The sequence below is a fragment of the Neovison vison genome, chromosome 3 (genome assembly GCF_020171115.1).
Source record: "Neovison vison isolate M4711 chromosome 3, ASM_NN_V1, whole genome shotgun sequence".
In the NCBI taxonomy this organism is placed as follows: domain Eukaryota; kingdom Metazoa; phylum Chordata; class Mammalia; order Carnivora; family Mustelidae; genus Neogale; species Neogale vison.
This window is the reverse complement of record NC_058093.1, coordinates 56,407,592-56,413,591: the sequence shown is the minus strand read 5'-3', so window position 1 is coordinate 56,413,591 and position 6,000 is coordinate 56,407,592. Positions and strand designations below refer to the sequence as shown.

General features: G+C 46.4%; 1 pseudogene; it reads right to left on the bottom strand.

Annotated features, from left to right (window-relative positions):
- Positions 1 to 396: 396 nt before the first annotated feature.
- On the bottom strand, positions 397 to 4,655 carry LOC122903500 (annotated as a pseudogene).
- Between the last annotated feature and the right edge of the window lie 1,345 nt (positions 4,656 to 6,000).

The window sequence follows — 6,000 nt, the reverse complement described above, 5'->3', positions numbered from 1 at the left end:
GCAGTTTTAATAGTTATGGTCCTGGCTAATTTGGACAGTTTCTTGATTTTAGCAACCCTATGGTGACTCAATTCACTTGCATTTTTTCCCCAAACTATCCTGAAACTTTTGTTCATGAGGAAGATTTATGTGCCATCTTCCTCTTTTCTTTTCTCACAGGTCTTTGGTAATTATAATAGTGGTATGATCGAGCGCTGCAGGGTTGAAAACTACCAGAGCAAATGTGGGCCTGAGGCCTGTGGTATGCCTGTTCATGAAGTGGGCTTACAGGTTGTTCAAAACATGCTTTTGCATCTATCTATCTATCATCTATCTATCTATCTATTTATCTATTTATCTACCTCTGAACTTTTTATTGACTTCCTGCTCCCCAAAGGGTACCCTGTTTCTGCTGCCTCAATGTCTCAGAATTTTAGTGTCATTGGTCTCAGATACCACATCGCTGTCCTCAGTCATGCAGGTGCTGGCCTTCTGGATGGTTTGCAAGAAGTTGTTGCTGTCCAGAGTAACACCAAGACACAAAACCTCCCCGTCTGCCAGCAAGCAATGGTGGGTGGTGATCTCAGTGTCCAGCCTGACCTTGATTTTCAGCAGGGCCTGGTACTCCTGGGTCTGGCACTGTGCCTATTCCCAGGTCTGGGACAGCTCTGACTCCATGTGCAGCAGGACCCATTGAGCTGCCCCATCTACATCGTGTAGAGGACCCCCAACTCCCGCAGGCTGTTCTCCAAGCTGGCTTTCAGTTTTCTCATCAAGTCCAGGCTGACTGGGCCATATGTTTCAGCTCCGTGAGGGTCATCTCAGCTGCTCCTATCTCAGCGGTCATCGAGGTGACCACTGTGGTGCTGTCTTCAGTCTGCCGGGACCAGTACTTGTCCAGCTCCTCTTGCTTCTTCTGAGGCAGCTCATCATACTGGGCCCAATGTCTGCTGTGATCTTGAGGTCCGGAGGCTTGGGGCATCCAACTCCACCATCAACCCAGAGTTGGCAGTTTGGTTTTGTAGACCCTTTTCTTCCTCCTCATGGTTCTACATGAAGAGCACCTTCTCCTTGAGGGCCTCGACCTCTGTCTCCAGCTGTAGCCGAGTGACATTGGTGTCATCAGTAACCTTGCAGAGTCTATGGATGTCATTCACAGACTGGTGAATGGTCAGCTCCATCTCATAGTCAACTCTGAAGTCATCACTGTCTGTGGCATTGGCCACAAAGATCTGAGCCCTTAGCTCTTGATGGTCTTGAAGTGATGCCCCCAGTCTCTGACCTTCTCTAAATGTTTCCAGATTTTAATCTCTGGTCTCTAATTATCAGCCTCTAGGCTCCTCACTATCTCCAAGTAGGAGGCCAGGCAGTCATTCAGGTCTTGCATGATCTCCTTCTCACCTGGATGCCCCCTATGCCTGCCAGACCTCTAGCTATCCTGGTGGCCAGGCCCCTAGAAGCTGGTGGAGAGGGATATGGAGAGATCTGGGAGCTTGAGCCCTTGGGCACCTGCATAGATGCTGGCCAGCCAGACCTGGTGGCCGAGCAACTGCATGGAACCCAGGGACTGATAGTTGAAGAAGAAGGGGGAATGGGTGGTGAAGCTCTGCTGTTCAGGGAGTAAGATGAGAGGCCAGAACTCAGGCTCAGGCCACTGCTCTTGCAATTATTTAGCTTGATTTGAAAAGCCCTTGTAAGAAAACATTCACATCTCTGTTATGTGTCTCACTGTCGTTTATCCACTGCCCTGGCTCCTTTCCCAAGATGCATCGTGGACATCTCCTCCAGCCTCGTGCCTTCACTGTGCACAAGGGAGGCGTCCAGTCCTTTACTAAAGACTGTGGAAACTTTCTCTTTCTCTTTCTCTCTCTCTCTTTTTTTTTTGGTTTTCTTTTTTTCTTTTGGGGGTTCATATCTATAAATTATTTATTTTCTCCCAGTCTGGTTTGCTTCTATGATCTTTCAAACTTCCACCTTGTGTCTTTTTTTTTTTTTTTAAAGATTTTGTTTATTTATTTGACAGACAGAGATCGCAAGTAGGCAGAGAGGCAGGCAGAGAGAGAGGAGGAAGCACGCTCCCTGCGGAGCAGAGAGCCTGATGTGGGACTCGATCCCAGGACCCTGAGATCATGACCTGAGCCCAACGCAGAGGCTTTAACCCACTGAGCCACCCAGGCGCCCCACCTTGTGTCTTTTAAACAAAAACCTGAAAATCTGAACTTGAATGGCTCTTCCCCTATTGAGGGATTTGATTAGTCCTAAACCAGTCTATTCACACAGATTTCTCTCTCCAAATGCAGCTCTATTTTTAAAGTAGAATTACATTCAGATCCTCTCTGTTTGGAGACTCCTAAGCGTTAGTTCCAGCCTGTGTTCTCATGGGGTCACAGAGACAGCTGTAGTTTGGGATTAAGAGATTCCCAGAGAAATTCCTCCACTTAAACTACAAAACCTTGGAATCTCTTAACTTCCCTGAGGTTCATGTTTGTCATTTGAAAAATGGGATAATGACATCTTGTGATTCTTATGAAGAGTTCATGAAATACTGTATGCAAAAGCAGGTTCAAAATTCTACATGGATTCTATATTTTTAGCTGAAGCTCTGTTCACCCTAATTTCATGTTTTTCTTTCAGTCCTTCAACATTTCCTTTGGAAGGTCTCCACTTTTCCCTTTGGCTCATTTTTCTTGGCTCAAGTTCTCAGTCACTTCAGTCTTTCTAATGAATTAATTAATCAATCAATTACTCAGCCATTCCTTCATATTTGGATGAAAACGTTGACATCCTGACAGTTGATGTCAGACTTGGTGGGAGCAGGGTGATTATTTGGGGATAAGGTGACTCCCACAGGATGTGTTTTCCAGGAATCAGGGCAACATAAGAAGTACTAATTGTTGATGTGGAACTGAACAGAAATCAGGAGGAAGGGAAGAGTTGGAGAGTGAGGAAAGGAGGGTGGGAGAGGGGAAGCCATCAGCAAGATGGTGGGAGGAATAGAAGCTTGCCAGGGGTACAATGAGCAATGAACAAAATCGTGGGCTGGAGGGAGTGGGAAGTAATAGAAGGTCATACACATAAAATCTGGGAAATCTAATATTCTACTGCAGGTTCTGGTTCCTGTGATATAAACTCTGCTAAATCTTTTTGGTAAGCTAATCACCCTCTGCAGTAGACTTCTGGGAAAATTATGGAAAAGGGCTGAATCTCAAGATGAGATCAGGATGGCCGGACTCAGGGACAGCAAATTCACTGGAAGTCAGACGTGACCATAATAACCCCCTGGAGATTCACAGACATTGTGGCAGGGCTTTGAGCATCCATGTGGGGGAGGATGGGGGCTTGAACTCATCTGATCTGTCTGAAGGGGATGGTCGCTCCAGTGACATCCAGACACTTGAAAACACAATAGGCACCCAAAGCCAGTCATATCCTCCTCAGACTTGGGTTCCATCTAACGCAAGCCTGTCACCCCATTATTCCTCTGAGTAACTTCAGAAGTAGCTATTTTTCCTCATCTATATTCTTTTCCTCATCGAGGACTAATTTTCCCTGGTGGTTTCTGCCTGTGCCTCTTGTTTACTTGTTTGCTCCCACCAACTTTGTTTACCCGTTTCTTTTCTTCAACCTGAAAATGATCTGCATTTTCTACCTCCCTTTCTGAAGTTCCATCCCTCACCACCTTCTCCAACTTCACAGCAGTTGTTTCTATGGGCACTACTGGCCCAGCTGCGTGTACGTGTGTGTGTGTGTGTGCACACGCGTGTGTACTTGTTTCTGGCTCTTGAGGCTTTGTGCATAACAATGCCAGTCTTGCTTTTATTGTGAAAGATTCTTGGATTGTTTACATAAAACTCCCTTTTGTGTCACAATATTTGTAAAATTTAGTTTACACAGAGAGTGTGCGTGTGCACAGGAGTGTTAATCTCTTGGAAGTAACATACTGAAGTATTTCTACATGAAATTATGTTTGGGATTTGCTCTAAAAGAATCCAGAAGGAGAGGGGTAGAGGGAGAAGTTGAGGGCTGGATGCTCTAGATTCAACAAGACTGGCCACATTGTTGAAGCTCTGTGACGAGTACATGAGCGTTCAGTATAATGTTCCCTCAACTTTTGCATGTTTGACAATCTCCATAATAAAGTCCTTAACTAAAGACTGTTTATTAAAGATCTGTATGTGGGTTAGTGATCTCCATAGCCAACACATTTTTTATGTGACCTCCTCCCCAGCATGCCCCCCGCCAAGCCATTTCTTTTCTTTTTTTTTTTTAAGATTTTATTTATTTATTTGATCGAAAGAGATCACAAGGAGGCAGAGAGGCAGGCAGAGAGAGAGGGGGAAGCAGACTCCCTGTGAGCAGAGAGCCTGATGTGGGGCTCGATCCCAGGACCCTGAGATCATGACCTGAGCCAAAGGCAGAGGCTTTAACCCACTGAGCCACCCAGGCATCCCCACTGCCAAGCCATTTCTAAGCTCTCTTTCCATGTGGATTTGCTGGCATGCCTATTTTCCTTTGGTCTAGAATTTCGTGGAAGTCAGGGGCAACTTCTTACTCACCTTTGTGTCCCAGTGTGTAACACAGAGTGGCTTGAACTGAATTGAAAAGAGCTGAAGAAAAGTGTCTGCCCGACAACCCCCAGCCTTGCACTTTCTGACGCAGGCCTCCGTCACTGTCATGGCTTTTGCTGCTCACAGGCCCAGGGGCTTCTAACTGAGTGGAGCCACAGCACATCCATGCAGGGCTGGAGAGGGAGGGGGAGGGAATAGCCCCTTTGGCTTTCTACATAGGCAGCCATATCACCACAAAGTGCTTTTATTGGCCTGGCCCTTTTCCTCTTATACATCCTCTCTCTCTCTCTTTTTTAGATCTTATTTATTTATCTGACAGAGAGAGACACAACAAGAGAGGGAACACAAGCAGGGGGAAGTGGGAGAGGGTGAAGCCCCCACCAAGCAGAGAGCCCTATGTGGGCCTTGATCCCAAGACCCTGAGATCATAACCTGAGCCAAAGGCAGACGCTTAATGACTGAGCTACCCAGGTGCCCTTCCTCTTATACATTCTCTGAGATAATTTCAATTCCTTTCATATCTGAAGTTCTCATCAAACTTCTTACTTTCTACGATGTGGTGGTTTGAGTGACTGTAACTGTGGACCAAAATCCATGCTGGGCTCCTGACTGCACAGCGGTTTCCCTTTGAGCTGTCTCTCTTCCCTTGCAATACACCTTCCAACTTAGAGGGAGAGAATGGCATCCTTCTCTTCTTCTTCTTTTCTGCGGGTGGCTGGCCCTCCTGCCGCCCCCGGGAGAGGCAAATCTATCAGTGCCACCATCCCAGCTTCCCATTTCCCTTATCATCCTCTCCCATTTACTCCCCACTTCCATCTGGCCCCAATCTTCAGCTTTTCCCTTAATTCCTATTCTAGATTCATGTTATACCATCTCTAATCGTTCTTCTGCTACTATAGCTCTGGCAGCTTCTAGAACTGTCATCCTGGTACTACCATGCTCTCACTACTCTTGAAATGGCTTATTACAAATCTCAGTGTCCCTTTTGTCTTCTTCCTAGTGTGCCACTGGGAAGGTTAAACTGGGGGTGGGAGGGTCTGGTGTCATTACGCCCATTTGACAAGAATCAAAAAGGCTAAGTAGCTTGTTTAAGGTTGAAGAACTAGTGAAGATCAGGGGCGCCTGGGTGGCTCAGCTGGTTAAGCATCTGCCTTTGGCTCGGGTCATGATCCTAGGGTCCTGGGGTTGAGCCCTGTAGATTGGGCTCCCTGCTCAGCAGGCAGTTTGTTTCTCCCACCCTCTCTGCTGCTCCCCTGACTCTTGCTCTCTCTCTTTCAAATAAATAAATAAATAAATAAATAAAATCTTTGGGGGAAAAAAAAAGAACAAGTAAAGTTCAGAAGTGGAAACTTAGTCTCTTAATCTCGGTCCAGTGTTCCAGCTAGCATCTACCATCCTCTTTATATTCTGCTCCTGTCCCCTGGGGAGTCTTGTCTGACCTTGAACTGCCGTG